Below are 25,187 nucleotides of genomic sequence, written 5' to 3' on the forward strand. Positions count from 1 at the left end.
GATAGCTCAGATTAAAGCTGTGATCATTCACCATTGTGAGTAAGTCTATGTGAAAAATCAGTAATTCCGTCCGGCATGTTTCTTAATCTAATAAACATAATGATTGGTATAAATTTAAGACTATACTGAATCAAGTCGAATTTAAGCTAAAGCGCATATCGACAGATGTTGACCTAGATTGTGAAGTTGAATCTTTCACAAAAGTAATTAAAAATGCTGCGTGGAGGAGTACACCGAATATTCGGTTGAATCCAATTTCCAAAATACATCATTGAAGCTATCCATAAAAAACTTCGTCGAAGATGGCAGCAAACTAGGTCGGCTGTTCTTAAAACTGAGCGTAATAGATGTACAGCGGAACCAACAACAAAAATTAGACAGTTTAAAAAAAAATTCCTTCAAAACGTATTTGTTCAAACTCACTATTGATAAATCTACCGATTATTCGCTCTGGAAAGCTGCAAGGAATATTAATAAATAAATAAAACAAGTCGCACCAATAAAATTAAACGAAACTGAATGGACCAAAACGAATTCACAAAAAGCTGCAGTATTTGCAAATCATTTGAGAAACACGTTTACACCTAACGATGGACATAAGTTAAACTGTGAAAATAGTAAAGATATTAAAAGTCTTATCAGGAACGCAAGGCTCAAAAAAGCTCCTGGGTTAGATTTAATAACCGAAGAAATATTACGCAATCTACCAAAGAATTGTATAATAAAAGTTGTAAACATTGTATACAGTGCATTATACCTAAGATACGTTCCTAAGTCGGATAAACCAATACATGATGTCACATCTTATAGGTCAATATCGCTGCTGCCAGCTTTATCGAAAGTCTTCGAGAATGTTCTCATAAAGAGGCTCAAATCAATAATAGAACGAAAACACCTTATACCAGTACATCAGTTCGGCTTTCGTGATCACCATTCAATAATTGACCAGGGGGCTTACTTTGTTAGGCGTTACGAAAGTGAATTGCGTTGCGAAGGGAAATCGGTACTCTGTAAAACTTCCGCATTGTGAATAGTGTTGTACTGTTTTTTTCGTAAACATATTTTCTGTAGTGTTGATATTAGAGGCGGAGATGAATGGGAATTGAAACAATATCAACAAGAAAAAATTCAAAAATTGTACAAAGTAAACAAACGTACCCTTCAGGCTCTTTTCGCCTCCCTTTTCAACCAACCAACCAACCAAACAAACGTACATATTCAATTGTGTGCTGTGTTAAATAAATTGTGCTACTTTAATAGGACAAAACGTGTTAAATGTGGTTTCGGTTGCGTTATGGGAGCAACAGGGACAACTCTAATATTATGAGCCTTAGCGATAAAAGGTAAGTTTGAATATTATATTGAAATGCTTTCTTTAAACATTTTTCTGATTTTCGCTTAAATAGTTTTGTGCAAAATTTTCGCTTAAGCAAAGAATCATTTAAATATGTTTTGGACAGCATATGTAATGAGCTAAAAACTCCATGCAGGGCGACAGGAATACCCGAAAATTTAAAACTATCGGCAACGTTAAAAATTTTGGTGCAAGGAGGGTACCAACAACCAATTGGGCAAGATCGCCATACAGGACTAGCGCAACAAACAGTTTCGAGTTGCATTTTTGAAGTATTAAACGCAATTGAGAAAGTGCTCTGTCCAAAACATATTGTTTTTCTATGTTTTCGGAAGAAGAGAATGAACCGAAACGAGCTTTTATGCAAAGTGTGGAATCCCAGGAGTAATTGGAGCGGTGGATGGTACTCACATCCAAATGATTCGGCCAACAATTAATGAAGATTTATATTTCAATAGGAAATTTATGCTGTGTTTTAAAAAGCTTTGCAATGATAGTACGGAAATTACATATTAAAGTTCTTTTCTTAGATATATATAGATATATACATACATAGGTACATATATACATTTTTTTTCGCAACCTAGATATGTGATCATAAGATGATCATAAAATCAGTTAACGGTCGTTTCGCAGGAGCATGCCATGATTCATATATGTGGAATTTGTCCAGCGAGCGCCAATATTTAAAAACAAAATATGAGAATGGAGAAATAGGAATCCGCATTCTTGGTGAGCATATATACATTATACGCTAAATAATATAGTTATACTAGTCAGGTATGAAATGAATTAATTATTCAGCTCTAAATTTCTTTTTTTTATAGGCGACTCTGGTTATCTGCTAGAGCCTTGGCTTTTAACTCCTTATAAAAGGGATCCTTAAGGGATCAAATAAAAAACAGTATGATTAATTTGTACTTATAAATATTCAAAATTATGTATTTAATAAAGCAAATAATTTTATTAAAATTCATTTTAATGATATGGCTTAGTATCTTCTTGCATATAGATATGTATACCTTTATATGTAAGTATATGTAATTGATTTAAAATAGTAGTTTCCATTTTCAGTAAGTATTTAACCCCTAATTTATATTTCTTTTTTTTCATTTTACGTTGCTTTTTCATAAATCTTGAAATCACGTTTAGGTTTTCACTTATTTCAGCTAAAACTTTTAAAGATCCTTCATTGTAAGCAATTTGGTTATTCACCTGCTTATTTAAAAGGGTTTCTTGCTTTCGAAATACTATGTTTGTTTCGCCGCATTTTTTTCTTTTAAATGGATCTTATAATCAGACCAAACCTTTAAATAATTAAGAAATATGCGCTATAATGCTTTACAAATTATTTTAAATTATTTTTTTTACTTTTTTCTATCGAGAAACATCGCGCAATGGTGGTCCAACAGCATTAAGGTCACTTACTAATTCTTTCCACAAATTGTTTGTCATATTCTTACCATCTACACTTTTTATTTGCCCCTTGGCAAGTTCGGAATGTGTTTTCATAAAATTGATCAACACTTCAAATTGCATTTGGTTTGTCTGCTTATTTTTAGTATGTTCTCTGAAATTGTTTTAATAAATTAAAGCTATAAATATGCCTTATGAACTTACATTTTTTGTTCATTGCGTTTGCCAGTTTTATATCTAACGAAAAAATCATTAATCGCATCAGTTTGAAACTCGTAAGCGCAATACAGAGTACCTTCATTGCGAAGGGGAAAAACAAATGCGTTGAACAAAATTTACGATTCGATTGTCACATTTACAGAGTTGCGTTGCGTTTGCGAGTATTTTCACTTGAGCATCGCCTTACAGAGTAAGCACCCAGGTGTACCGAATCGTAGAAAATGTTATGGATTAAAAGAACGTTAGACGTGTCTCAGGCTTTTGATAGAGTTTGGCATTCGGGTCTACTGCTGAAATTTAAATGCATGTTACCCAAACAATACTGCAAAATAATTGCTTCCTACCTAAAAGATAGATACTTTCGCATAAAACAAGAGGATGCATACTCAAACTTGCAACCAATAGATGTGGTTATTCCCCAGGGAAGCGTGTTTGGGGCAATGCTTTACTTGCTATTTATAAGTGATATCCCCACAGACTCAAGATATGTGACAGCGATATTTGCGCATGACACAGCACTGTTAGCAGCAGGAGTGTCAACCTCAGTATCTACCCTTCGAGTGCAGACAGCAGTCAATGCAATTACTAAATGGGCTTCCAAGTGGCGAATTAAACTAAACGATTTCAAATCAATGCAACGCACTTCACTTAAAAAAACATCATACCATCTCATTTATTTAAATTGTACTCCTATATCGCATCACAATAATGCTAAGTAGCTAGGAATCATCCTAGATGCTAAGCTTCGCTGGAAAGAGCTTGCCAAGAGAAAAGGGGTGAGGTTGATTTAAAATTTGCTAAGTTTTACCATCTAGTCTGTAGGAGATCCACGCTTTCAATTGAAAACAAACTGTTTATATATCTAGATGTCACCAGGCGTGGGGATCGGTAGATGTGTATGCGTAAGTACGAATAGGCGAGTTAATTCATAAACTTGTGAATTGGTTTAAAAAATATATATTCTTTTGCTGATCGTGATCTTTATTCTTGCAAATTACATACTTAATGAACATGGTTTCGTATTATCCTATGGGTTATATATTATTCGTTAAGTTGATAACATATTCATGTTTTTTGGCTTAGGTCTAAAGTCTAATCTTATTATTTGTTGTAAATACTAAGCGCTTATCAGGCGGCTTATCTAGCGGCCTATGCATGTCTTGCATTCGAATATGAGTTCAAAGTCTAGTGTTTGATACTCTTGTTTATTTGATTAGGGCAGAGCTGGCTTTATCAGCGTTTCTCATATACTTGTGTATGAGTGTCGTTGATACTGGTATTAACTCTCCTCTCTCTTAAAAAAAAATGTAATAATTTTTATAATGTAAAGTTGGCTGTGAGTTTTTGAAGTTCGTGCAGTTTCTTTCTTTCTTGAGTAACTTGTCGTAGTTTGATTAATTTGAGTAGTGTCCAAATTATCAGAATTATAATTCCAATTATTCGATTGGAATGAGTAGTTTATGTAACTTCCGGATATTCGTAAATTTAGTTTCTTCATTGGAGTTGATTACTTCATTAATTGTTATGGTGCCTTCATGTTGAATTATCTGCTTTATTGTATCCTGTATGTTTGTGTACTTTCGTCCATTTATTTTAATGGTGTCATTGAACTGGGTCAAGTTTACTCCTGTGATAGTTTCGTTATTAATGTCATTTTTTCCATCTAATATTATATTACCATAATCTAATATTGTGATATTTGCATTTGTTTCTTCAATAGTTTTACAATTTGCTTTTTCTTTTAGCACTAATTTCGAAATACATTCATTATTCTTTTTGGTTTTGCATATAAAATTATTTTGTGATTGTTTACATTCTTTTACTCTTGAATAATTATTTATATTACATTCAGCTATATATTTATCTAATATATATTTGCCGTGTAGATAGCTTAACGATGTTATTTTAAATAATTTACATTTTTGCGTTATTAAAGGATATTTATAAATGATTACATATGTATCCTTAACTCTAATTACATTTATTGTGGAGTATTCCATTACGTTTAAAACTGGAATATCTAACTTTTCGTTTTTTATTATTTATTTTATATCATTTAAATTTAAAGATTTAGACAAGTAATTTCCTGTCTTTACAGAATTTATAGTTTCGAATAGGGTTTCTAATTCCTTTAAAGTTTCTGATATGATCAGGCTTGTTGAGATTGATTGAGGATCAACCTTTGATATTGATTGTTCAAAGTGTGAGTTAATGACTCTTTGTTGATTAATATTTCCTATTATTTCATTTAAATGTGTTTTTATTTCAATAAGATCGGCATAATCTGGAATCCCAGTTATAAATTTTATCATAGTCCCTAAAATGTTTATTGATCTTTTTTGTATTGTGTGTGAAATAGTTTGTTCAATTAAATTTGAGATTCTATTCTCGTTTATGATATCCTGTTGTGTCCTGCCAAATGATCTATATTCTATCTGTTGATATTTTTCCATTCTTGTCGTTAAATTAAATAAATGGTATAAATATTCGGTATCTTCATATAGGTATGCGTCGTCAGTTTCGGTAAATATAAATTTTTTATTTTTTAGATTGCTCACTGTGAATGCTTTTATGTTTATTATTAAATTCAATAGGAGTGTTGCGAATGTTATCTTTATGTAAGACATGTTGTCTTCCTCCTCTTTACTAAAACTGTGTCCTCGCGCTTTTCTATAACTATGTATTTTAGTTATTTTTGTTCAGTTTTTGTACGCCGTTTTGACAGTGCGTAAATTATTTGTTTTTGTTCATAAACTTTTTGTGTTCTTTTTTTATATTCTAAAATTTGTCTTTGTTTTTTTTCAATCAATTGTTTTATTTCCGGATAATTCTTCCTATTGAAAAATACTTCCAATACTGTTTTTGTTTGGTCACCGAGTGTATTGACCTATTATACTCGTATGCTGCGTTAAATAACGGGTGATTTTTTTGAGGTTAGGATTTTCATGCATTAGTATTTGACAGATCACGTGGGATTTCAGACATGGTGTCAAAGAGAAAGATGCTCAGTATGCTTTGACATTTCATCATGAATAGACTTACTAACGAGCAACGCTTGCAAATCATTGAATTTTATTACCAAAATCAGTGTTCGGTTCGAAATGTGTTTATCGACAAATTTTGTTCAGCGATGAGGCTCATTTCTGGTTGAATGGCTACGTAAATAAGCAAAATTGCCGCATTTGGGGTGAAGAGCAACCAGAAGCCGTTCAAGAACTGCCCATGCATCCCGAAAAATGCACTGTTTGGTGTGGTTTGTACGCTGGTGGAATCATTGGACCGTATTTTTTCAAAGATGCTGTTGGACGCAACGTTACGGTGAATGGCGATCGCTATCGTTCGATGCTAACAAACTTTTTGTTGCCAAAAATGGAAGAACTGAACTTGGTTGACATGTGGTTTCAACAAGATGGCGCTACATGCCACACAGCTCGCGATTCTATGGCCATTTTGAGGGAAAACTTCGGAGAACAATTCATCTCAAGAAATGGACCCGTAAGTTGGCCACCAAGATCATGCGATTTAACGCCTTTAGACTATTTTTTGTGGGGCTACGTCAAGTCTAAAGTCTACAGAAATAAGCCAGCAACTATTCCAGCTTTGGAAGAGAACATTTCCGAAGAAATTCGGGCTATTCCGGCCGAAATGCTCGAAAAAGTTGCCCAAAATTGGACTTTCCGAATGGACCACCTAAGACGCAGCCGCGGTCAACATTTAAATGAAATTATCTTCAAAAAGTAAATGTCATGAACCAATCTAACGTTTCAAATAAAGAACCGATGAGATTTTGCAAATTTTATGCGTTTTTTTTTTTTTTAAAGTTATCAAGCTCTTAAAAAATCACCCTTTATTTCCGTAACTGGATCGGTGTTATTTTGTTTAGCTAATTAGGGTTTCACAAGGTGTCATATCGTCATATTGTCATATTTTTTTATGACTGTCATATCAACACTGTTGTTGTTTCACATGCAAAATTAAAATATGACTTATACAACACTGCGTGGTATGTTTCTTGAGTTCGCTATTCTATACCCCTACCCACTTGCTGCCGAATTTTTTCGGTTTTTTGCGGCATATGCCTAGTACTGCAGTAACCGGTTACTTTTTGGAACCGGTTTTTTTAGACACAGTCGTGGCAGTGTGGGCGGTCGGTGGGTGGGGCTTTGGGGCGTATTGGGGCAAAACTTCGACGAGTGGGTAGTCGGTTTTCTGTGAAGAACCGGCTTTTTTTGGTCGGTCAGTGGTCGGTTTTGCTCGTGCCCTTCTGCCGGAACACTTCTCAACCGATTTATACCGCACATTGTATATATCTGGAAAATACGGACATATATCTAGTTTTGGCCTCAGCAAAAATCGCTATGATTAACAGCCGGTTTCACGAAACAAATTTAAGTGAAAAATAATTAATTTCAGTTCCACCATTTGACTTAATTTTTATTTAAATGGTCACGCTTTGCCATTTAAATATTATTTAAATACTGTCATATGTAACCATGGTTACGCTTTTCTATCAGCTGAATTCCCATTTGTTTACCATTTTGACAAAGAAATACAATTTATTTGTTTACATAAATCAGCTGTTATTCTTACTAACATCCCTGCCTTTTAATTTTTTTGATGCCAAATGTCAATAATGGTGAAACGCAAGAAATTTAAGTGCAAAGTTAAATAAAAATTAAAATTAAAATTAAATGGAACTTAATTTTCAATTAAAAACTTTCGTGAAACCGGCTGTAAGTGTAGAAATATGACATACAACAGTTAAGGGTGCTCACAAGTGTCGTATTTTTTAAGAGTATTAAAATATGACATAAGACATACAACAAAGCTTGTGAATTGCCTAAATGTTGCTGCGATTTCTATCAGTGTGCTATGCAAGCGTTCAACTGAACCGTTTGATGCCGAATGAGCTGTTGGCGTACGATTATGTGTTATATGTAGTCGTCGGTATAGTGACATACAAGTTATCGATGTGAATATACTCTCATTGTCGGTTTGTAGGTTTCTATAATATGGGTATGTAAGTGTGAGAATTTCTTCTAGTTTGTCTACGGTGTTGACTTTGTCTGCTATTTCTCTCATTAATAAATATTTTGAGTACCTACACATACTAGTTATATATGTATGTTCTATTTCCTATGTGGAATATATCCATACTTATAGATTCCCCTGGTAGATTTGTTGCTGGTGTTCTCCCTATCAGTTGTTTTTTGTCTACGCTCGTATTTTTGTTCATAACAATTTGAACAATTTCGTGCAAAGTTTTTGATTTGTTTCGCCATATTGGGCCAAATATATTGTTGTCTAATTTCCATCGCGTTATTTTTCTCATTTCTATGCGCTCGGTTATGTGTATTTGTTATAATTTCCAATTGCTTGTTTTTGTCTGTTATGTCTTCGACTAGATTTTGTGCTATAAATAGCTTGTAGTTTAGAAAATGTTTACTTAGTAGTTAGTTTATTGCGAATAGTTCTTGTTCATCAATTTTAATTGCGTTATTGAAATTAGGTGTAAACATTTCTTTTAAGGTTTATGTTAGATAGTCAGTGGTTTGATATTCAATAATGTGTCTGTGATACTTTGAAAAAGTCGTTTGTGTTTATTATACTCTCGCAACAAAAGTTGCTAAGAGAGTATTATAGTTTTGTTCACATAACGGTTGTTTGTAAGTCATAAAACTAAACGAGTTAGATGTAGGGTTATATGTATCAAAATGATCGGGGTGACGAGACGAGTCAAAATCCGAATGTCTGTCTCTCCGTCCGTCCGTGCAACGGATAACTTGAGTAAAAATTGAGATATCTTGATGAAACTTGGAACTCATGTTCCTTGGGTGATAGGGTTGCTTTCGAAAATGGGCAAAATCGGTCCACTGTCACGCCCACAAAATGGCGAAAACCGAAAACATACAAAGTATCATAACTAAGCCATAAATAAAGTTATAAAAGTAAAATTTGGAACAAAGGATTGTACTAGGAAGGGAAAAATTTGGATGTAATTTTTTTGGGGAAGTGGGCGTGGCCTCGCCCTCAAATCGGTTATTTGTATATATCTCGCAAACCAATAAAGCTATATAAATCAAACTTTCTGCAGTCGGTTCTCTTACGTACCCCACCACACACCATGAAATTAGTTGAAATCGGATAATAACCACGCCCACATCCCAAACAAAGGTTAGGTTGAAAATTACTAAAAGTGGGTTAACTCACTAACGAAACACGTGAGAAATACTAAATTTTACAGAAAAAATTGCAGAAGGATTTTTTTACAAAATGGAAAATGGGCGTCAAATGGGTCAAAAACCATATCTCAGGAACTACTCGACCGATTCGAATGAAATTCGGTATATAATATTGTCTTGACACCCTGATGACACGTGTGGAAAATGGATGAAATCGGTTCACAACCACGACAACTTCCCATGAAACTCAATTTTGAACTTCATCTTATTCCTTCACTTTATAATATATACATAAGGAACCAATGAAGATAGCGAAATAAAACTTTACACAAATACTGTATATGATCTGTGGCATCATTTGTGAGAAAATTGTCGAAATCGGACTATAACTATTCAAAGCCCCGAATATCGAATATGAAGAATTCAGAGTCCCATTGTAATTTTTTACCGAAACTTCCCCTAGCTCTCATATACCTAATTATAGGATTTTCAAATTGGGTAAAATTGTGTGTTATCTTAGTAAAAATATATCAATAAATTGCAAGAGTATAAAATGTTCGGTTGCACCGGAACTTAGCCTTTCTTTACTTGTTTTTTATTTCGTTTAGTTTTCTTTAATATGATTAGATTCTTAAATGAATTTATCGTTTGTTTTGCGTATGTATAGTTTTCGTTTGGTGAACTACGTGTCGAGTGCATCGATTCTATTGTTGAAGTGTTAATTTTTTGTCTTTATAACGCATCTGCTACTACGTTTTGATTTCCTGGTTTGTATACTATTTTTGCTCCAGATTCTTGTATAAAATTTTTCCATCTTTTTAGTTTTATATTTGGATTTTTGTCCGAAATAGAAAATATTAATGCCTGGTGATCAGTGTGTATAGTTAAATCTGCTATACCGTAAATATAATTCCTAAGTTTTCCTATAGCCCATACTATTGCTAATAATTCTTTTTCCGTTGTACAATAATTTTGTTCTGTTTTTGTTAATGTTCTTGATATAAAAAATATACAAAATCCTATTATCATATCAAAATCTTTAATATCTTCTAGTTCAAAAAATGATAAATCATGGCTTAACAGATGTATTATTTTTTTACTAGTCATGATGGAATATCCATGCATTGATTTTGTCCATACAGGATCTATTAATATACTCTTACCTATTCTGCATTTTTTTGATATGTAGTTGTTTGTAGCGCCTGAGTCGATCATGATATTAACTTCTTGTTGTGTCGGACCATCCTTGAGTGTAAGGCAAGGTAGTCTATTATTTAGCCTAAAAAAGTACTCGATGTATCGTCAGCTTCTTCCATGTGTCTGAAGGTTTGTTCTGGCTGAGGTTCAGGTTTGTTGCTGTGTATTGATCCTCTGTATCTTTTGCGGAATGATGTTTCTGTTAGAGTGATTTCGTTTGTACCCACTGTTTCTTTGAGGTTCGTCAACATCCATGCGTTCTTGTGGAGGTTGATATGTATTAAATACTCTTTGAGGTTGTGCATAATTGTAATTGTTCCTCGTTTGTTGCTTTGGTTGGAATTGATTTTGCCTGAAGTTGTTATTATGATGATTAAATTGATTTCTTTACCATTGGTTTAAATTATTATTTTGCCATTATGGTGGATTAAAATTAAAAAGATTTGGCCAAAAGTTATTTAAATTTGGTTTTTGGATTTCGATAGGTCGTCTTAGATTTTTATTTTCACTAGTTTGTTGTAATCGTATTTCCATGATCGCTTCCATGATACTGTAAAAGTTGAGAGGTGTGTTGTTGCATTCAAGTAACATATCTGCATGCCCCGTGATTCTTCTTCTGAAGGTTGTAATGATAGTGTAGAATTGAGGTGTGTTCTGGAATACATGGAGTGGTTCCATGACTATCATTACATGGGACTTTCATATAGTATATTCTTCTATGTTTCCTTGGAAAATAGGTAATTCCTTTATGACTTCGATTTGTATATCTGTTACATTCTGCTATTGCATCGTGGCTTCTTGGTATATTGTTTGAGTAGCAGTTTCGCTAGTATTAGGATTTGTAGTTTGGAACATCCATAATATTAACTCCTTGTCCTTTCTCCTTTCTTCGTAAAATTTCGAGAACTGATTCTAAATGTAGGACATTATGTAGTTTTCTGGAGTGGTAGAGACTGTAGCTGAAGGATTTATTTCCTCGTTTGGCATTTTGCTCCTTGACTAATTTTGTGAGTGTCTGTCTTCGTTAAGGAAGATTTAAAGATTTTGGCTTTCTTTACTAAAAATTTCAGCTTAAGGATTTAGATTCCCTTCTTTATGCGCTTCGAAGATTCTTAAGGATGCCGAAGTCCTGTTGTGCGATCTTCTCCTTCCCAGCAAAAACCGGTTGAGTCCCCAGTTAATCCATAAACTTATGAATTGGTTTAAAAAATATATATATTATTTTGCTGAATGTGATCTTTGTTCTTGCAAATTACATACTTAATGAACATGGTTTCGTATTAACCTATGGGTTATATATTATTCGTTAAGTTGACCATTTTGCACGGTTAACGGTTTTAAAAAAAATCCGTGCAAGAAAAATCAAATTTTTATATAAAACTCACTATTGGGACCAATTTAAGAAAAAAATCGTGCAAAAAATAGAAAACGTGTAAAAAAGTCTAATTTTACATGAAATTCTATCTATTCGTACAGTGAGAATTTTCACTGTTGTTGTTGTTATAGACTTTTCTGGTATTATATGTATGTACATATTACTGTTAGAAGGAACAAACAACAACTATTCTGGGAATGGTAAAAAATAATACTTTTCAAAGTTCCGTCATTAATCGCTGTCTTCTTTTTTCTCACTTCTTCATACAGCTTCATTTATTTGTTTACGTATTGCAATTGTTGCAACCTTTTCACTGACTTTCGAATCTAAGATTTGTATTTTTTAATTTAAACCTAATTTAGAATTTATTAAATTCTATTAACAGCAATAGATTTGTGACGTATTGACGGATGGAATTTTGATTTTATTGCAAAAAAGTATACAATTAAAATACAAAATCCGTGTAAAAAAAATAAAACCGTGTAAAAATGTTAACTGGGAAGTGTTCAAAAACACCGTGTAAAAAAAAATCGTGCAAAAAAAAAAACCGTGTAAAAAGGAGATCAACTGTATTCATGTTTTGTGGCTTAGGTCTAAAGTCTAATCTTATTATTTGTTGTAAACAAGCGCTTATCATGTGGCTTATCTTGCGGCCTATGCATGTCTTGTATTCGGATATGAGTTCAAAGTCTTGTGTTTGATACTCTTGTTTATTTGATTAGGGCAGAGCTGGCTTTATCAGCGTTTCTCATATACTTGTGTATGAGTGTCGTTGATACTGGTATTAACTGGCGCGAGAATAAAAGTCGATGCTTACTGCTTGACGTCCAAAATTAGAGAGAGTGAGTTTATTGCTAATTTTTGATGAAATACAATTGTGAATAATGTAATAAAAGGAATAAAGGATTAAAAGCTAGGGTTGAAATTTAGAGTGTTGCGCTGTAGAGTAAAGTTAGCGCCGTAGTAATTGTAGGAGGTTGCCACATATATAATCAAGTACTAAAGCCAATTTGGGCCTAAGGAGCTCAACTATGGGGTTGATCAAGTCTAAGATGTACTGCCTGCATTCAGCGCTTCCAAAATAATGCACAAAGAAGTATAGTTAATACTCCTTGGTATGTTAGATCTGCTGACCTTCTCCGTGATCTTGGTGTGGATTCAGTAGTAAATGAAATAACCAAACTTGCAAAGTCTCACGAAATGAGGCTTAGACCTCATGTAAATGGAGAGTCATCCAGACTCATCGGAACTGCTGCACGAGAAAACCGACTGAAACGTCAGAGGCCTTCAGACTTAGCAAGGCAAATTTCTATAACATTTAGCTTTTAATTATTTTTTAACTTATTAGAATTGAATTTTATTTTATTCGTTATGAGCTGAAATTTAGCCTTCTATCTAGTCTTTGATGTCCGTTGTCTTTCTGTCTCTTATTGGGAACGCTCAGAGTTCGATTGTTTGTTATATAATAAAATTAAATAAATAAATTACGAGAGTATCAAATGTTGGGTTTTTCACGCCACACAGTTTGAGAAATGGCCAATCTAGCGGCAATTTAGCGAAATCAAATGATTACAGGTGTTCTTCGTTTTGATTAGCTCTCAATATTCGCCCTCCTGTGAGCTTTCAAACTCAACATACAGAATGTCAAGAAATAGTTTACACATTGAAAATAAATACACTTTTTCACTTTCCGCAGCAAAATGTTTTACTTTTTACTTCACTTCAACATATTTTTTTAATCAGGGATGGTTACTTACAGTATTTCAAGAGATGTGATGCAAAAAAAGCTGCGAAAGCAATGCAAAAACCAACCAAGAACAACAAAAATCATTCAATGTTGTTAGTGTCAAGAAAAACTTTACACACTTCGATTATTTTACTTGTTAAGCACGTGTTATACAGTTAACCGTACTTCACCGTTTCCTATTCTTCGCAAAGGCATTTACAATGAATTTGTCAATTAGTTGGTGATTAATTTTTGCTTTTTTTTCATATCTGAAGTACCCATTATTGTCTTTTTAATATTCCATGCAAAGGGATTAGTTTGAAGAGATCCAACTATTGCCCCATAATCCCCAATGGGGTAAAAATTTTCAATGTGTAAACTGTTTTTTGACATACTGTACATTTGTTTCCTCAAGTGAACCAATTTTTTCGTACTCTTTTTCAGTGCAAAGTTTATTTACACATAAAAATAATATATTTATAAGTTTTAATTTGGATAAGAGTTTTTATAGAAACTATTGTGTATGTATGTAATTGGCGTTGAACCATTTAGCTGGCGTTGAACCGTTATAGCTGAATCGATGAGAGCGCGCCACTCCTCTCTTTCTTTCGCAGTTCGGCGCCAGTTGGAGATTCCAAGTGTAACCAGGCGGAGAACGACCAATGGAGTGGAAGCATTCCCCGGGTACTGCATCGAACACTTTCAGAGCTGGAGTGTTTTCGTCAATGTCGTCGTATAAATCGTATAGCTCATCGTTCCATCGTCTGCGGTATTCGCCGTTGCCAATGTTCTGTCGAGTTTGTTTTTGCATTGCCGAGAGAGGACTTAACTTTTCAATTGCCTCTTCAGTCCAAAGTTGCAAGAGTTGGCAAGAGTGATTCTGGATTTCGAGGCTGACATTGTTAAAGTTGTTCCCAGGTATACGAAATTATCTTCGAAGTTATGACTGTCAACAGTGACGTGGGAGACAAGACGCGAAAGCGCCGACTGTTTGCTTGGTGACAGGAGATATTTCGTCTTGTCCTCATTTACCTCCAGACCCATTCGCTTCGCCTCCTTATCCATGCGGGAAAAAGCAGAACAAACGGCGCGGTTGTTGCGTACGCCAGCAGCTGGACACTCTTTTAGAAGATTGTGCCTTCTCTATTTAGCTCTGCAGCTCGTATAATATTTTCCAGCGTGTCGTGTTTTTCGTCATCGATTGGGGAATCGGGTTCGCCATCTCCTGGTGTTGTACTTTCACTGCCATTCAGCAGGTCGGATAAATGTTCCCTCCATAATCCCAGTATGCCCTGGACATCGGTTACCAGATTACCAACTTGGTCTCTACATGAGGATGCTTGAAACCTTCGTTAAGTTGCTTAATTTTTTCATAAAATTTTCGAGCATTACCTCTGTCTGTCTGCTTCTCAAGCTCTTCGTACTCACGCATTTCGGCCTCTTAGAAACTATTAGATATGTATTAATAAAAAAATGTTTGTTGTGATCTGTGATATTATTGGATTTAGTGTTTAATCGCCGTATAAATGTGCTTTGTATCACATTGTTTTAATAAGTGTAACCCAATTTTCGGTGGAATAAAAGTTGGGTGGATTCGCCTAGTATTTGGTTTGTGTGTTAGAATGATCTATTGTGTATGTCAAGTTTAAAATTTAGCTGCAGGTTTTTGCAACTTTTCGATTTTTTCCTTTTTTAGACACAATGTCAGTACCCAAACACACCATTTTTTAATTTGGCACAACGAACCATTACCAACAAAAAGGGCTTGAAAAGCAAGTATTTCCTAATGTTATTGATCCCTAAAAATTTAAGGAAGAGAAAACAATCAAGAATTTTGCTAGTAAATTTGTAAGTGAAGTAGAAACGAGTCACAGTTGCATGGCATTGTTTGAAGAGCGAAATAAGGAATGGTTAGATGGGGATCTTATTTTCTCTGAAGCTGCCATTGTTCAACGTAAACAACACTCGGAGAACCTCGAAACTCCACACTATGGAAGACATAACTGACACTGTATTGTTTTCGTCCGACCCTCTCATAACATCAAAATCTACTTATATATTTTTTTCTTATATTTTTTATCAGTATGGATATAAAAAAAGCAAAACATTAAAAAATATTTATCGAAATTAATTGGCAAAGTATTTGTTAAAAATAATTAACTTTATAAAAAATATTACTCGTAAATTTGTTATTTTTTCTTATTATTTATTATTATTTTTCGATATATGGGGTCTTGAAAACTTATGGACCTAATTCGACGATTTTTAGAAGTTCTGTTCCGATTTCTTCACTACATCTTATTTTATTTATTGTAAAGTATACGATTCAGGTCGACTTCAAAGTTCTGGTATATGGGAAGTAGGTGGTGGTTGTGATACGATTTGGACTATTTTCACAACGTATTATTATGAAGCTAGGAAGATATTATAAACCGAATTTCATTAAAATTGGTCGAGTAGTTTCTGACCCATAAGTGGGCGGAACCACGCCCATTTACAATTTTGTATACCATTTTGAGTGTAGCTTTTCTGTACCATCTTAACAATGAAATTTAAGGTTTTTGGTGGTTTTCCTTACTGAATTAAAGTATTTTTAGTAGTTTTCAACATAACCTTTGTATGGGAGGTGGGCTCTTCTGTACCATCTTTACAATGAAATTTAAGGTTTTTGGTGATTTTCCTTACTGAATTAAAACATTTTTAGTAGTTTTCAACATAACCTTTGTATGGGAGGTTGGGAAGGAAATGTGGTTATATAATGTATTGTCTAAATAAAAACAAATACATAAAATTGATAATGTAATAAATTTATATCATTATTATAAGAAGGGTTATTTTATTAACTGCTTGATCTCTCACATATTTATTCATTGATGAACGCGCGTAAAATCGGTTTGTATTTCGCGTACGGCCGATAGACACCACATACATATGTATATGTATGTCGTGTATGGCTTCATTTGAATACATTTTTTCCATACTTCTTACATTAAAAATATACATACATATGCATATTTACTTATGTATAAAATGTATTTTCCATTCCCAATTGTGCCTATAATACTTCAAAATAATTAAATTATAATACTGTTTAAATTAGTGCTAACTTTTAGTACCATATCGCAATACAATGCTATTTCGTGAATTTCACTTATAGTAATATAAATCTTCTCGTTTCAATTAAATAAAATATTTTCAAATAGTTATGTTTGGTATTCATCCCTATCAAGAATAATTAATATAATTTAGTTTCGTGATACTAATATTAAAAATTCAAATAATACACAAATTTTTGATTATGCGAAACACTTTTTGGGGAATATGAATTAGCTCAACATAGGCGGCAATGTTGGCTTAAATGTCAAAAGTAGATTCTGGAAGTGGGTTTTTGGAGTTTCTCTACTTCTCTATACAATGTTAAACACTCACTATACATATAGGACGGTCAAGCGGACGGACTTCTCACATTTTAATTTGTACATGAAAGTTGTTTTAAATAATTAAGTGTATTAACAAATTATAAAGTTTAAACTAAATGCGGTTGTTTGTAAGGGCTATCTTACAAATATGGTGTCAGAAGTGTGATGGTAGCCCTGCGAAAAAACTTTTAAGTACATTTTCAATGTCAAATGTGAAGCGCGCGTAAAGTTAATAGATAAACAAAAACGTTTCCGTACTTTTGCAAAATATACATACTTACATATAAAAGCGTATAACGGACGCCGAAGTATATATATATGCAGTGATTAGAAGCAGCGTAAATTTTTTGTACGAGACCATCAAGGTAGCAACAAGGCATTCGTAGCGGTGTAGAAGCAGTGAAGGCAGCAACAAGTCGTTCGTAGTGTAGCGGCAGAGAAGGCAACAACAAAACGATTGTAGCGGTGTAGAAGCAGAGAAGGCAGCAGCAAGGCGTTCGTAGCAGGGAAGGCAGCAGCAAAGCGTTGGTAGCGGTATGGTAGCAGAGAAGTGAACAAATACAGTACAAGTGGGTAAAATCTGAGGGAAAACTTTAGTATCGGTATACTAAAGTATACTGACGGTTCCCACAATTTCGGGGTTAAAATAGATATGGGCGGATAGAGGAGGATCTCCAGATCACGAATATATATAATTATAGCCGCCGCAAGCTTATAGTTTCTGAGTTATTTGCAATTTAAGATTTAAAATTAACAATTTTCAACACGTTATTTCTCACTGTATATTGAATTGTTCACATATATTTTGCACTTTAAATATATTTACACTTCATTAATTTGTTTCTACATATTTATTTTTAACAAATTATATCAAAATTTGCTGTAAATAAACATTTAATTTTATGCAGAATTCTGTTTATTTGTAAAATAACAAAACAGTTGCAAGATGACAGAACATAAGTGTTGCCACATGCATCGATTAAAAATAATCAAAATGAATAAAATGCCCAAAATGAAGAAAACGAATACCCAATAAATAGTTATTAAGTAAACATTCTAACTACAAAAAAATACCAAGGTTTCAAAATTTATAAGTGTATTTTATTGTTTCAAGCAACTTTAAAAATGGATCATCATGGTTGTTAGCAATATTTTTCCTCCATGTATACTCCATAATGAAATCGGTAAAGTTTTCGGGGTTGTTGTAATTGTATCGCACAAAAAATCTCTTTATTACGCGCCACTGGGATTCTATCCTTTGGGTGTGGGTTCCATCCTTTGCCACAAAAGGATTGTCCGGGTCACTGTGGTTAACGCGTCGGTGCTCATACGCCTTCCAACAATCTGTGTGTATTGTTGTACCCTGGGCCACATGTTTCCGTATTAACGGTATGAGCACCTTCGCGGATCGGACATTCTCCGGACAAACTTCCAGACGGAGATCGTCACTTCCATCTTCCACCATACCCAAGTGGCCTTCTACTCTTCTACCTAAAAAGAGGGGAAAATATAAGTATTAATATAAACAAATATATATACATTATTACCTTTGTTATATTTTCTTTTTCCAAATTTACTCTCGTCAATCTGTACAACTTTACCAGGGCCGCCAATTTTACCCACCGCTACCTGCTGGTCTATTTGGTGTATAACTACCGCCTCACGACAGTAATTGAACCAATCGCAAATGGTAGCGCTGGATAAAACTGGCTCCCTGGTGAACCTATTTTTTCGCACCTCTTCATGCGACCAATGTGATGCATACGCATACATTAAATAAAAAATTTGTGGTAGCGGGATTTTGGCATTGTCAAACCAGGTTTAGCCAGCCCTGGAAATGGCAGAACGGTTGCGACACGCTCCTTTCCGGCACCGGAATGTGCCTACTGCGGTATCGCTGGCGTTTGACACCACCATTGGCTGCTTATGTGTCCGGCACAATTTCCTCGTGGGAATTAATCCCTCGCTTTCGGCAAAAGAAATACATTTTTCTTTTGTATTAAATGTTTCAATAATCCTGCCGATATTCCACATATTTCGAATTTCAGCCGCAGTGAGTACGTTAGTCCTCCTAACACATCGGCTGGTGGATTGCTCTTCGAAATCTATAGAAAATTCTTTAATAATTTTAATAATTTTAAATCTATAACAAAATACCTGCTGAATTTGCGTTCATTTTTTCCAAAAATTAATAGAAAACAAATTTTAATAAATAAATCACAATCACTTGCTTTCACTTTCCATAGTTCACTTTGAATTACCAAATACGAAATTATTAGCACAACCGAAAAAAAGAAACGGTATTTTTTTTTTCAAAGTAACTGTAACCATTTTCCGTTAAAGAAAATGAATTAATAAAGAGAGAGAGAGATATACCCTTTATGACAATAATACTTTTTTGGTTAAAACTACTTTTCTTCAAAAAAATTATCCTGGTCGAGCCAACACCGGGGATTATCAAAGAGGTGGAATAACAAGTTCTTCCGCGTAGAACTACTTTCTGCAGAGGCGGCCTTCGGCCGCGCTTCAAAAAAAATAACCCTGGTCTTTCTTTTTCATTATTGTGATTCTTATAATTCGTTTACAAAATATGTGATATGGTAACACCTATTTTGTGTCAGAATGCAACCCTTTTTTATTGTAAAAATAAACAAAATTGTGCAAAAAGTAAAATGTTTATTTACAGCATATTTTAATATAATTAGTTAAAAATAAATATTTATAAACAAATGTGTGAAGTGTAAATATATTTAAAGTGCAAAATATATGTGGAAAATTCAATATACAGTGAGAAATAACGAGTTAAAAATTATTAATTTTAAATCTTATTTTTAAACTATAAGTTTGCGGCGGCAATAGTTATATATATTCGTGATCTGGAGATCCTCCTCTATCCGCCCATATCCATTTTAACCCCGAAATCGTGGGACGGTATACTAAAGCCGACCCAAATCTGATTGGTGTACAATAGCAGTAACCAAAAGAGGACAACTGTAAAACAATTCAAGCAAGTACAGTTGAGACGAATAATGTAAGGCCTTATAATTTTATATTAATTTTTCTAATACAATTTTATACAATTTAATAAATTTTGTAAGTACATTCATTTTACAAATATTATTATTCAAAATAATTTTAATAAACTTTGTAACCATATTCATTTTGTAACATTTTTAAGAATTTGCGGAAAGAGAAGGACATAAAGCATCCGAATGTAAAACCTTCGTCAAAGTCAACAAGCATGAAAGGGGTAGCATGAATACAATGAGGAAGATAAATAGGAAAAGCAATTTATTATTCAAATATTTGATTTTTACGGGACCTAATAGGATGCATCAAACGATGTCTGCGTTAATTGATACAGGTTCCGATATGGGTCTAATTCGGCTAATGGGCATTGACAACAGCGAATTGGCTTGGAATTGGACGTCGGTCGTTTTACAATATCAATGGATATAGACAACCTACCCCTGTATGTTAAGTTCCACGTCGCTAACGAGCGTGATTTAAGTTATTATGTTGTGTTATGAATGATATCCTGAAACAAGTAGATTTAATTGTGACTGAGAATGAAGTTAAATTTTGCAAAAAAGGGGCGAAGCAGATAAAGGAAGTACAGCAGGCAACCGACAGAAGATGGTCGAGTGGTGCAATGGAAAAGTACATTGTAAGCGCTATAGAGCACGTGGTTGCAGAGTCAGCTACTAATAAGCGAGCCCAGGGGGCTGATAACATGAAGCGTGGCGAGGCATTAGCATCATTGTACGAAAATGGGGATGTACGAGGAGCGGCTGTGAAGGAGAACAGTATGGAACATGATGAGAACCGTATTGGTGAATTGATGGGCGAATTTGGAGACATATTTTTGGCTTCTGATATAAATGTAGCATCACATATCGATCTGCAGCATCTCAGTCATACACAGGCGGAGACGATAGATAAGTTAATAACCGAGTATCGACCAACGAAGAACGAAGAACGTGAAGTTACCTGTGGAGATGAAAATTGTTATGAAAGACGAAGAGCCGGTAGTTTTGGGTTGATGAACAAGTTGGACGATGGGTGGAAGTAGGAGTGATTAAACGCAGCACATCGGAAAATGCATCACCAATTGTATGGTACCTAATAAGAACGGTGAAAAGATGATATGTTGCGATTATAGGAGACTGAATGCGAAAATACTAAGGGGCAATTTCCCGATGCAATTGATGGATGAAATAGTCGAGTGTTTGTAAGGTGCCCAAATATATACGACACTTGATTTGGTAAATGAGTTTTGCATTTGCCCGTAAGTGCCGAATCCACAAAATATACGTCATTTGTTACCGGTACATGACAATATGAGCTTTTCTGTGTACAATTTGGACTTTGTAATTCACCAGCAGTGTTTGCGAGATTCATTCTACCCGTAATCATATATTTAATAAGATACGGAATCGTGATCGTGCGTACATGGATAACCTTATAATTTCATCCCAAGATGAACTCGAGGGCATCCAGAACATAGAAGCTGTGCTGAAAACAGCCGCAGCTAGTTGATTGCGAATTAACTGGAGCAAGTGTCAGGAGGATGGAGTCATATGTAGAAGTTCACGTAAGTGAGGAGTGGCCAGGAACGATTCTTTTGCATGTGGCTCACTCAGCTCATGACTTCCGGTCTTAGATCAAGTATCCTCTGGGTAGCCAACAGACATCCGTCTGGAAGCAAGCTAAAGTGAGAAGGCGAATCCCGCTTATGCGGCTGTGCGAAGGGTTTGGGACCCACCACATAAAAAGGAATAACCAATGAATAAGAAGCAACAGCCTCGGATGAGACACCCCCCTTTTGATGACGACCACAGCAAACGTATAAAGGACTATGATTTAAGGGCATGCACCTGGAATGTCGAATTGGGAAGGTGCCTCTGCCTAGCTGGTTGATGTCCTCGTAAGAGTAAAGGCTGACATCACCGCAATCCAAAAAGTGCGATGGACGGGACAAGGACGGAAGACGCTGGGTCCTTGTGACATCTACTACAGCGGCCATATAAAGGAGCGCAAATTCGGTGTGGGAGAGAGACTCCGTCGTCGAGTCCTGACATTCACTCCGGTGGATGAACGTCTAGCCACAATCCGCATCAAAGCGAGATTCTTCCACATATCGCTGATTTGCGCCCACGCCCCGACGAAAGAGAAGGACGAAGTGATCAAAGATACCTTCTATGAACGCCTAGAACGTACCTATGAGCGCTGCCCCCGCCACGATGCAAAATCGTGCTTTGCGATTTTAACGCCAGGGTGGGTAAAGAAGGTGTCTTTGGCACAACAGTCGGAAAATTCAGCCTCCATGACGAAACATCGCCAAACGGTCTGAGGCTGATCGACGAGGCGTAATTCTAGATTCCAGCATAAGAAAATCCATCAAGCCCCCGGATCAATTCACTCGCAACCAGATCGATCATGTTGTGATAGATGGACGACATGTCTCCAGTGTTTTTGATGTGCGTACGCTTCGTGGTCCCAACATCGACTCGGACCACTATCTTGGAGCAGCTAAGATACGCACCCGCCTCTGTGTAGAAAAGCGCACAAAACAGTTGCAAGATGACAGAACATAAGTGTTGCCACATGCATCGATTAAAAATAATCAAAATGAATAAAATGCCCAAAATGAAGAAAACAAATACCCAATAAATAGTTATTAAGTAAACATTCTAACTACAAAAAAATACCAAGGTTTCAAAATTTATAAGTGTATTTTATTGTTTCAAGCAACTTTAAAAATGGATCATCATGGTTGTTAGCAATATTTTTCCTCCATGTATACTCCATAATGAAATCGGTAAAGTTTTCGGGGTTGTTGTAATTGTATCGCACAAAAAATCTCTTTATTACGCGCCACTGGGATTCTATCCTTTGGGTGTGGGTTCCATCCTTTGCCACAAAAGGATTGTCCGGGTCACTGTGGTTAACGCGTCGGTGCTCATACGCCTTCCAACAATCTGTGTGTATTGTTGTACCCTGGGCCACTTGTTTCCGTATTAACGGTATGAGCACCTTCGCGGATCGGACATTCTCCGGACAAACTTCCAGACGGAGATCGTCACTTCCATCTTCCACCATACCCAAGTGGCCTTCTACTCTTCTACCTAAAAAGAGGGGAAAATATAAGTATTAATATAAACAAATATATATACATTATTACCTTTGTTATATTTTCTTTTTCCAAATTTACTCTCGTCAATCTGTACAACTTTACCAGGGCCGCCAATTTTACCCACCGCTACCTGCTGGTCTATTTGGTGTATAACTACCGCCTCACGACAGTAATTGAACCAATCGCAAATGGTAGCGCTGGATAAAACTGGCTCCCTGGTGAACCTATTTTTTCGCACCTCTTCATGCGACCAATGTGATGCATACGCATACATTAAATAAAAAATTTGTGGTAGCGGGATTTTGGCATTGTCAAACCAGGTTTAGCCAGCCCTGGAAATGGCAGAACGGTTGCGACACGCTCCTTTCCGGCACCGGAATGTGCCTACTGCGGTATCGCTGGCGTTTGACACCACCATTGGCTGCTTATGTGTCCGGCACAATTTCCTCGTGGGAATTAATCCCTCGCTTTCGGCAAAAGAAATACATTTTTCTTTTGTATTAAATGTTTCAATAATCCTGCCGATATTCCACATATTTCGAATTTCAGCCGCAGTGAGTACGTTAGTCCTCCTAACACATCGGCTGGTGGATTGCTCTTCGAAATCTATAGAAAATTCTTTAATAATTTTAATAATTTTAAATCTATAACAAAATACCTGCTGAATTTGCGTTCATTTTTTCCAAAAATTAATAGAAAACAAATTTTAATAAATAAATCACAATCACTTGCTTTCACTTTCCATAGTTCACTTTGAATTACCAAATACGAAATTATTAGCACAACCGAAAAAAAGAAACGGTATTTTTTTTTTCAAAGTAACTGTAACCATTTTCCGTTAAAGAAAATGAATTAATAAAGAGAGAGAGAGATATACCCTTTATGACAATAATACTTTTTTGGTTAAAACTACTTTTCTTCAAAAAAATTATCCTGGTCGAGCCAACACCGGGGATTATCAAAGAGGTGGAATAACAAGTTCTTCCGCGTAGAACTACTTTCTGCAGAGGCGGCCTTCGGCCGCGCTTCAAAAAAAAATAACCCTGGTCTTTCTTTTTCATTATTGTGATTCTTATAATTCGTTTACAAAATATGTGATATGGTAACACCTATTTTGTGTCAGAATGCAACCCTTTTTTATTGTAAAAATAAACAAAATTGTGCAAAAAGTAAAATGTTTATTTACAGCATATTTTAATATAATTAGTTAAAAATAAATATTTATAAACAAATGTGTGAAGTGTAAATATATTTAAAGTGCAAAATATATGTGGAAAATTCAATATACAGTGAGAAATAACGAGTTAAAAATTATTAATTTTAAATCTTATTTTTAAACTATAAGTTTGCGGCGGCAATAGTTATATATATTCGTGATCTGGAGATCCTCCTCTATCCGCCCATATCCATTTTAACCCCGAAATCGTGGGACGGTATACTAAAGCCGACCCAAATCTGATTGGTGTACAATAGCAGTAACCAAAAGAGGACAACTGTAAAACAATTCAAGCAAGTACAGTTGAGACGAATAATGTAAGGCCTTATAATTTTATATTAATTTTTCTAATACAATTTTATACAATTTAATAAATTTTGTAAGTACATTCATTTTACAAATATTATTATTCAAAATAATTTTAATAAACTTTGTAACCATATTCATTTTGTAACATTTTTAAGAATTTGCGGAAAGAGAAGGACATAAAGCATCCGAATGTAAAACCTTCGTCAAAGTCAACAAGCATGAAAGGGGTAGCATGAATACAATGAGGAAGATAAATAGGAAAAGCAATTTATTATTCAAATATTTGATTTTTACGGGACCTAATAGGATGCATCAAACGATGTCTGCGTTAATTGATACAGGTTCCGATATGGGTCTAATTCGGCTAATGGGCATTGACAACAGCGAATTGGCTTGGAATTGGACGTCGGTCGTTTTACAATATCAATGGATATAGACAACCTACCCCTGTATGTTAAGTTCCACGTCGCTAACGAGCGTGATTTAAGTTATTATGTTGTGTTATGAATGATATCCTGAAACAAGTAGATTTAATTGTGACTGAGAATGAAGTTAAATTTTGCAAAAAAGGGGCGAAGCAGATAAAGGAAGTACAGCAGGCAACCGACAGAAGATGGTCGAGTGGTGCAATGGAAAAG

The 25,187-nt window shown here is 34.9% G+C and overlaps 1 protein-coding gene and 1 pseudogene across 1 annotated transcript in view; both read right to left on the reverse strand.

Moving 5' to 3' along the window:
- LOC128919911 (gustatory and odorant receptor 22-like) overlaps positions 1-25,187 on the reverse strand; it is a 297,874-nt gene that overhangs the window by 150,720 nt on the left and 121,967 nt on the right. The window lies entirely within an intron of this gene.
- LOC128919910 (uncharacterized) lies at positions 22,488-23,688 on the reverse strand (annotated as a pseudogene).

Source organism: Zeugodacus cucurbitae, chromosome 2 (genome assembly GCF_028554725.1).
Source record: "Zeugodacus cucurbitae isolate PBARC_wt_2022May chromosome 2, idZeuCucr1.2, whole genome shotgun sequence".
Classification (NCBI taxonomy): domain Eukaryota; kingdom Metazoa; phylum Arthropoda; class Insecta; order Diptera; family Tephritidae; genus Zeugodacus; species Zeugodacus cucurbitae.